Source organism: Amia ocellicauda, chromosome 6 (assembly GCF_036373705.1).
Source record: "Amia ocellicauda isolate fAmiCal2 chromosome 6, fAmiCal2.hap1, whole genome shotgun sequence".
NCBI classification, from domain to species: Eukaryota; Metazoa; Chordata; class Actinopteri; order Amiiformes; family Amiidae; genus Amia; species Amia ocellicauda.
The window spans coordinates 46395890-46405847 of NC_089855.1; the positions used below are offsets into that span (position 1 = coordinate 46395890).

The window sequence follows — 9958 nt, forward strand, 5'->3', positions numbered from 1 at the left end:
GCGCGGTGAACGGGCTGAAGTGACGGCTGATGTATTTTGTTGCGATTCACCCCAGGAATCGCGTCGGCCGCGGTTTGGTTTCCACTTTAGTTTTAAGCTTTATTATTTTGTGCTGCTTGTGTTAATTGACTAGATATCGCTTTGTGAATTGGAGCAAGATCTACACTTGTGTATAATGTTTTGCATTTCTGCGATAAGGATGTAATAACCTGTAGCCCAAGAGCTACTCTGTTCTCTGGTGTCACTGTACCGTTCTGGGTGTGGTCTTTTTGAATTATATTATCAAGTTAAGGATTATTGTTACACTTCATATTTATTAAGCTAAAGATTGTTTTTATACTTTATGTATTTTCTATGAAACACTTTAAATGTATTTGTATTTTGGTTTCTTTTGAGCACGTTTTATTTAGGAGCAGTGACGCCTTTGATTGTGTATCTCTGGGTGCTATCGGGGAGGAGTTTATTTGCATAGCGATTGGTAGATGTTAATTTCATGTTTTAAGTAAGCAGTAAATGTTTTTATCTGTATTTTATAATAAAGACCCTTTCCTGTGATGGGGCAGCCATTCTCTATGCACGTTGCTGTTTAAGTTTTTCTCCCATTTAGTTGGAAAGGGATCTGAGCGGGGATTGTAAAGCGGTTGGATTCGGAGTTGCCTTTGCTCCTGGTATAATCAAAGGGTGGCATAGATCACTTCATTATATATAAACCCTGGGGGTTCCCTAAATGTCCAAGTATGTTACTGCTACTGCAATAGCTTTTAAAATATAGTGCTACTTTACATAATACATTAAAGATAATGGGCTGTACAAACTCTTGATGAACACACCCCATTATCTTTAATGTGTTATGTAAAGTAGCACTATATTTTAAAAGCTATTGCAGTAGCAGTGAAATACTTGGACATTTAGGGAGCTTACAAATAAAAGCAAAACCCTGAATAAATACAGTTTGGTCCATAAATATTTGGAAAGAGACACAATTGTCATCCTTTTGGCTCTGTATGCTACCACAATGGACTTAAAAGGAAACCATCAAGATGTGCTTTAAGTGTAAACTTCCATCTTTAATGTGTGGGTAGTTACATCCAGATTGGGTTAACGGTGTAGGAATTACACCCATTTGTATATGTGGTACCCAGGGACGGACTGGGACTGAAAAATGCCCCTGGACTTTCACCCAGACCGGCCCACCACAAATGGCCCACGGATACTCATCCGGCCCTGTCGACATGCAACAGTCACACGCCAGCCCCTAATACTACCACCAGCTGCATCACAGCTATTACTGTACACTAATGCAGTACTATTGTCAGAGTGCTACACAACACACACACTCTGTAAGCTGCTGTAAGAGTTATACACAACACACTGTTGTCAACATCCCATCTCTATCTGAAGCCTGGATTCAAATGGTATAATAGCTAGAACAGCAGCAGCCCCTCCATTTGATCAAATGAATGAATGAATGAATGAATGAATAATAATACTAATAAAACTTAATTTGTCTAGCATGAATTGGGCAGGAGAAAAGTAGCTTAACACAACAAGTCAGTTGTAATGCAGTTGTTTTAGAGACAGATTATAAATATAGCAACATAGTGGAAGCAATAGCTTATACTCAGGCTGAATCATCATGCATTTAATTAATAAATGTGTCTTATACACTACAGGGCATAACCTGACACCTGTTGCCTTATCAGCAGAGTTCCAGAGCTGATGCAGGGTCTTTGGATTGACTAGATATTCGTAGAGTTGCGGTTTGTGATTTGGGTATAAAATATCAGATCTCAATGGCTGATGCCCACAGTAACATCCTTTCCATTGGTCAATACCATGCCCATGTTCTGCATTTGCGCAAATGCCAGGAAGTATGTGACAGAAACAAAACGCATGTGGTTCTTTTCAGCCAAATCTCAACTATGCAACTAAAAAGCATGTCTCTATCACAAATGGTTTCCCTATAAATTAATACTTAGTAATAGATGCCCCAATTTTGGGCGGATTCGCCCAATTCGACTTCAGAATAAAGAGAAAATAAACGTTTATCAATTTGTTAACTTTTAAAATGTAAACTAGTAACATCCCTATTAGCAGCACAATATTGATGTTGTGTTATCTGTCTCCTTCTCTGCCCGGCCCCCCATTGCCTCCCGCTTCGGCCACAGCTCTGACTTTGCCGTCTCCTTATTCTGCTCCCGTTTGAACCAGCAGCATCCTCTTCACATCGGCACTAGAAGCGCCACTGAATAAGTTGGTTAACTTCCTACTTGATGCAGCTTCAGTCACAAGTGACTTTGCTTTTTCCTCCCTTAGATCTTCAGCCCTCCCTTTACGCTTTTTATTCTGTTTTTTTTTATTCATTATGTTTTACAAATCAGAATGGACTTGTGGAGGCCACGTCACTGTCAGTATGTCTGAGGGATGCAGCGGGGCTCAGGGCTGCAGCCCTGTGTCGCTCAGGGAAGTCTGACTATAAGCCAATGGAAGCCCCGGATGATCTCTCGGAGGTTATACCGGTACTGGGCCGGCCCAAAGTAGTATTGATTGAGCCCACTGATTAAAAAAAAAAAAAAACTTCTCCCGGTGCTCCAGATGGCCAGTCCGCTACTGGTGGTACCCGCAATTTTAGGGTCTCAAAAGTAATTGGACAAACTAACGTAATCCATCCATCCATTCATCCATCTTCGAAACCGCTTATCCTGGTGAGGGTCGCGGGGAAGCCGGAGCCGATCCCAGCAGGCATAGGGCGCAAGGCGGGAATACACCCAGGACAGGACACCAGGCCATTGCTTGGCACTAACATAATCATTAATTAAATTGTGAGTTTCAATACTTTGTTGCAAATCCTTTGCAGTTAATGACTGCCTGAAGTCTAGAACCCATAGACATCGCCAGATGCTGGGTTTCTTCCCTGGTGATGCTCTGCCAGATATATTTTTTATTTTTTATTTTTATTTTCCCCCTGAATTTAAAAGGTATCAGAGTAAAACAAACAATTAAAGGCAATTAATAAGGCTTTTACACAGCTTCTCTAATTAGAATTGCATTTCAAAAACACTGTTCATGGAACGTGAACTACACAGCACTGCATTAAGTGCAAGACACATTCATGTTAGACACAGCAGTAGTAATGTACATAATAGCATTATGTTTGATTCTGTATACCTGTATTATCCTACAGTAAGCTGGTCTTGGCCACCCCTCCCCCTCCATTGAACAAGAACACTCCCCCTGCTCCTTCAGAACAGGACCTGGAGTTCTGGGCTGTGATTCAGAGGGCCGTGGAGTGTCTCCCCAGGCCCAGCAGCGCAGGCAGCCTACTGTAGCTCGACAGTGGAGTCCCCTTTGCTTTCCTGATCCCTTTCTTAACATATCTTTGAAGTTCTATATAGTCTTTGTATTTTTTATTCATCTCGCTCTTTTTTATGCGCTATACAACATTTTCTTTTTCCTGATATTTGCATTCTATTAAACCATTTTGGCCACTGTTTTGTGGTCCTCAGTTTGCCTATTTTTGGTACAGATTTCTCCTGAGCCTCAAGTAGTATATTCTTAACATATAACCATCCATTGTAAACTGAATCTTTATCCAATGTGCCCCAGTCTAACTCTTCTATGTGCTGCTTCATACCTTCAAGGTTTGCTTTTCTAAAATTGTAGACCATTGTTTTATACTTGGTCCTTGTTTTTTTAAAGAATGCCTCAAAGCTAACCATATTGTGATCACAGTTTGGCATTGGTTCTCTAACTAGTGTCCCTCTGACTCTGTGGCCAGTTTCAGACCAAAATATGGAGCAGTTTATGTGAGGTGATAATTACAGTAAAATAAAAACATGCAAGTAACTTGCAGCTCCAAAATGCCAATGAGTGGGAAACAATCTCACCAGGAATCTCTGCTGCATTATTTTGGAAACACATTAATACAAAAATGTACAAATGGCAAAAAAATATAATGACTGCGCAGTTCAACATCAACTGCATCTGAGGCAGATAGTGGAGACAACACTGCAGCTGGAGACGGAGAGTCCATGGCCAAACATCTGGAGTTCAGAGGTAGGGGAAAAAAAATTAGAATTAGATTTCATGGTGGAACGACCTGCCCACCGAAGTCAAAACAGCAGAGTCCTTGACCTCCTTCCGGCGCTTACTCAAGACGCATCTTTTCCGACAGTACTTGTGATATTAGTCCTTTTATCCCCGCTAGATAGCACTCCACAGTTTTATTATGCTTCTTGTGTTTTCGATTTGTTTTCCTCCTTGCTCCCTTTCACGTAGCCCTTGACTGTGACCCTACATCTTGACAGGACTTAGCTTTTACCGTCCAGGATGTAGGACCTCATTTACTGTACTTGCCTGTGTAAATTGTAAATTGGAACTTTAAAATGTATTATATTTTGAATTGCTATGTTTTAGTTAAATTGAATTTGTAATGATTGATGCCTGATTGTGCAGACTGGGGTGTCACGTGTGAAGATGTGTTTATACTTTGTAAGTTTTAAAAAGTCGTCAACTGCAGAACTACACATTTTTATAACAAAGTAGCAATATACAGTACATTTTAAATAACTAGTAAAATCGTATGAAATGGAAAGAGGGCGTTATTTTAATCTTCTGTAACTACATTGATTCAGGATCATTCATTTGAGTGAGTAGATCGTGTAATACAAGTTTCTTGTATTACAAATATAAATGGCCATATAAAAGTGTGAAAAGTGAAATACAGACAAGTATGTAAGTGAATTAATCTTTGTAAAGTGCTAGGACTTAAAGAAATATAAATTATAATTGGGGGGGGCATGGAATGAGAGCATTTGTATCACTGACAGCTTTCTAAGATTTTAGGAGTTTTATGGAAATACAGAAATGTATTTAGATTGTGTAACATCCCCAAATCAATATCCCCAACTAAATCTTCATCAAAGGAGCGCAAACCCCAGACTGAGAAGGACCTGGCCTTTGCTTACCTGCAAAAGCTGCTGATGTTGGATTACAGAGTCAGACACCTGACTGTCAGAGGAGAGCAATGCAGCCAAAAATTGAAAAGACAGAGTCTGTAGAAAAGAAATTCATGGAAAAGACATGACTGATTTGTTCAATTTCTTCAGTAAAGAAAAAACTGGTTGTGACCCCAATGGTGTCAGGCTGCACTCTGTGTTCTCCTCTAAATCCCAGCTGCTGAACTTCCTGATCAACAGGAGACATGACACATTCTTCCACAGACACTGCCCAGGCAGAAGCAGGAGGCGCCTCTTATTGGATGGGGTGGTGGAGATCACCTGGTACTGTCTTGCTGGGAGGATGATGTCAAGGATGACTGTGTGGCATCTCCGTGGTGATGCAGGAGAACACCAGCCGCAGAGGGAGTTCATGGTTCAAGCTGTGACTGTCAATGTTGTCCTAGTACAAGACTTGAATCTAGATGACAAATTAAAAAACATCTTACAGCAGTTTCTCAAGTCCCCCAAGCCTCTGATCTGCCTGCTTACTGAAGATGACAGGGATGGGAAAAATGAGAATAAGTTTAAAGTAAGATTGAAAGACAGGAGCCAGGCTGTTTACTGAGGAACTCAAAAAAAACAATTAAGACCTGCTTAACAAATAAAAGATTCAGTCTTGAAAAATGCCCAAACTTCACATTTGATGAAGAGAGTGAGGACTGCCAGACAGAGAAGAAAAGTGCAGAGGTGAGTGAAGAGTGAAGCTTTCCCAGATAAAAAATAAATTCCTGCCATGACTTTGGACAGAAGATGAAAATAACTCAGTCTCCGTTGTGGAGACATTGAACAGACCTGGAGTAACATAGAGCAGGAGATGGAAAACATTCAGAGCTGACAGAGAGACTGTAATCTCAGTGACCTCATGAAGGCCTTTATAAGACACCCGCAGTCAGAGACAGAATTGGAAGATGACCATGGCTCAGACCAGCTGACAGACCTCAGAAATACACTGAGAAGTGGTTAGCAGTCAAGAGTTTAAAACAAGAACATAACAAGTCAGATGCATTGAAGAGAAATGAGAATGAACTGGAACAAATCAGTGCAGCTGGATACTTCATCCCTTGGCCTGGAGCACATCCTGAGAGAGATGGGTCAGATCTATGAGGCCTGGGAGTCCCAGCCTGGAGCAGCAGAGATGGGCGTTACATCTATCCCTGCCCTGGCTGCAGACCTGCTGATCTCTGGGTTTCCACTGCAGCTGATGGACGGAGACACTGCTCACATCCCTCTGAAGTGGATAGATTCTGTTCTGGGCAAAGTCGCCGAGAGACTGGGAGATCAGAGAGTGTTTGTGCTGTCTGTTCTTGGCCTTCAGAGCTCTGGGAAGTCCACAATGCTGAATGCAATGTTCGGACTGCAGTTTCCTGTCAGTTCTGGCAGATGTACCTGGGGAGCCTTCATGCAGCTGGTCATTGTGAAAGAAGAAGAACAAAATCTGAGGTAATAGATACTGAAGGGCTTTGAGCACCAAAGGGAAATCAGCCCACAAATATGAAAATGAACTAGCTACATTTGTCATTGGTCTGGGTAACATGACCCTGATAAACATAATGGGAGAAAATACTGTAGAAATGCAGGACATCCTTCCGATTACAGTGCAGGCGTTTCTCAGGATGAAGCAGGTCAGACTGACTCCTAGCTGCATGTTTGTGCAACAGAATGTTACAGACATCACAGCTGGAGAGAAGACCATTGAAGGAAGGAGACGTTTGCAGGAAACAATAGATGAAATGTCACAAATAGCAGCGAAGGAAGAGATGCTGTGGAGAACTTAAATTACGTCATCAGGTTTGATGTAGAGAGAGATGCACAGTACTGTGCTCAGCTGTGGGAAGGTAATCCACCAATAGCCATCATAACCCACGCTACAGTGAAAATGTTCAAGAACTCAAATGCACAATTCTCATGCTTGAAACAGAATAAAACAGCTCAAAGCAAACATTTAAGCCTTTCAAAAATCATATTCAGGACCTGTGGGAAGCACTGCTGAATGAGGACTTTGTGTTTATATATGATTTATTAATGATAGATTTGCTGTTAAAAAAAAAAAAATGTAGTATAAAAGTTCAGGTTACATTAATTTAAACTGAAACACACAGATATAATAGCTGAAATGGATCATGATGCGTGTAACATCATATAAAATGTAGTTACATTTGTATTAGAGATCAACTATTTCATCTTAGCTTGTTGTGTCAATACATGCTTTGAATTCTAACCCAGTCTGGCCGAGGTCTGAGTCTCGTGTGTCTCCTGAGAATCGTATCTCTGGAGGTGAAGACTCAGAGGTTCAGCTTCTTCTGGATACAGAGCAGATGCACCTCAAGGGGAATTATTCACCTCCAAAGCTGACGACAATGTCAACACTGATATCGGATCACTTCTCAAAAACAAAAACCTCAAGTGAATACTTGTACATACAGGGAGTTTTATTTACTCTAGATGAGGAAACAAAGAGGACCAGTCCCACAAGCGACAAAATAAACAAATAAACATAAAACGGTTACACAGCTCAACTTCTGATTCCCTTCATTTTCAATTCCCTCCTACCACTTAACATTGATTTCTGAACTTGGAGTGGTCTTTAATTTTTCCCAGAGCTGTATATAATGGGTAGGTCACTGCAGACAAAGTTCTCTCTGGTTTATGGAAGTGTCCACACAATACTCGTGCATCATAGGGAGCTGAAAGGTGCTTTGTATCTACGATACTTTACGATCTTGTCCAGGAGTGCGCAGCTCCAGACCTCGAGGAGTTAATGGCCTTCTGTAGGTTGTTTGGCCCTCCACTCAGCAAACTGAATCAGCCCTGGGGCCAGTGTTTCAACATTTCTAATCTGGATAGCAGAGATATGGATTTAAAATGTCATATTTTTATATTTTTATTATTATTATTATTTTTATTTATTGGCAGACACCCTTATCCAGGGCGACTTACAACATAAGTGCAAACAAAGTGCAAAAATACAGAGAAGTACAAGGCATCAATCATTACAAATTCAATTTGGCTAAAACAGCAATTCAAAATACATTTTACAAATTCCAATTTACAATTTACACAAGTACACTAAGTGACTTCCTACATCCTGGACGGTGAAAGCTAAGTGCTATCAAGATGTAGGGTTACAGACGAGGGCTACGGGAAAGGGAGCAAGGAGGAAAACAATCAAGAACGCGAGAAGCATAATAAAACTGTGAAGTGCTATCTATCAGGGATAGAGGACTAATATTACAAGTGCTGTCGGAAGAGATGCGTCTTGAATAAGCGCCGGGATGAGGTCAAGGTCTCTGCTGTTTTGACTTCGGTGGTCAGGTCGTTCCACCACTTAGGGGCCAGGGATGAGAAGGAGCGGCTCTGGAGGAAGGAGAGTGAAGAGGAGGCAGAGTTAGCCTTCTGGCACTGGAGGAGCGCAGTGGTCTGGAGGGGATGTATGGAGAGACGAGTGACTGAAGGCAGCTTGGTGCAGTGTGGTCAAGGCAGCGGTAGGTATATTTAATGTAATTCAAACTGGAGTATTCTCACCTCTTTCCATTACAGAAAATGATGCACGTAATGTAAGGCAGTAACAGTATTATATCTGTAATTTAAACTTACTGTACCAGGAAAAGTCCAGATAAAAGTAAAGTTGATCAAAACATAATTATAGATCTGGATCTGTGTTATCCTTGTGAAGAGTTTTACACACTGGGAATAGAAAAGGGTGTGTGATCGGTTAAGCTAATGACTCTGGGCTGTTCAGATCAGAAATGCTCATGACAACCAGAACCCCCTTTGTCTCTGGAGCTGGAATTGCAATTGGAATACAGTGCCCCCTTGTGGTAATGGTATCATCCTACAGGAGGAAGATTGTTAGACTGCTCATCAAACAGCTCACATCTCCAGAAGGCTCTGATTTTAAATCTTCTTTTATTTACTGTGCAGAGATTGAAAAGCTTGATTTTATGTCCTATACAGTTTGTTCTTGTTATTATTAGCATCATTATCATTGTGGTTTAGTTTTCCTCAGTACCAGTCCGTATCGCAGATTCGTGTCTTCATTATGAGCCACTACTGGAGGCTCAGAGCAGAAGCGCACTCAGAGTCACTGTAGGGCTGGAGGCGATTTCCAAACTCTCTAATGGAAGTGTGTTGTTTTTAATCTCATCTCCTGTCTCCTCAGTTTGAGCTCATCTCTCTGATCACTGCTGTGTGTCTAGTGTTGTATTTGTGTTGTGGTGCTGCCCACCTCTGCTCTCCATCATTATCTTTTATCTGTAAACTAATTTCAGATGATTTGTAATGAAAGGTACCATAGAAATTAATAATAATAATAATAATAATAATAATAATAATATTTGCCAGCAGCCAAGGGACTCTTAAAGAGCGGATGAGGTTTCTTGAAATGCTGATACTCACAAACATTTTGTAGCATTTTGTGCAGTTCAGGGCATCTATGGGGAGTCAGCAGTGAAAGCTGTTGTATTGCACTTGAAAAGCTCACTCAATTGTAAACCTGTATTATTCCTATCAATCATAACACTAACAGCAATATGTTGAAAAGAAAATGAAATCTCTAAAGGCTGCGGATATAAGATGGCCACTTTCCACAGGAAGTGAGGAGTTGTGATGAGCAAGTGAACAGAGCGCTGTCTGTGTAAATAAACTGTTAGCAGAAATCAGTCTGCACACAGCTGGGTTATCCATAAAAGAGCGACTCTGTCATCCGACATCACATCCCAACCCCCCGCTTCACATTCATATGCATGGAGGCTAAGGGGGAGAGCAAGTGGGTGTTTAATTGCAATTGTAATGCCTGTATAAACTGGTGTGGTTCTATACAGGCAGTGGCCTTGGTGGGACTCCTGTCTCTGCTGAGCTCTAATTAACTCTTAATTGAGCAACAAATGATTTTTCTGATTCCAGCCTCGCTGATTGGTCAGGTTCAGTAGGTGACAACAACTGGGGCTGGAATTAAAAAA

General features: G+C 41.1%; 1 pseudogene; it reads left to right on the plus strand.

Moving 5' to 3' along the window:
* The first annotated feature begins 5082 nt into the window (after window positions 1-5082).
* LOC136751887 (interferon-induced very large GTPase 1-like) lies at window positions 5083-7352 on the plus strand (annotated as a pseudogene).
* Window positions 7353-9958: the final 2606 nt, after the last annotated feature.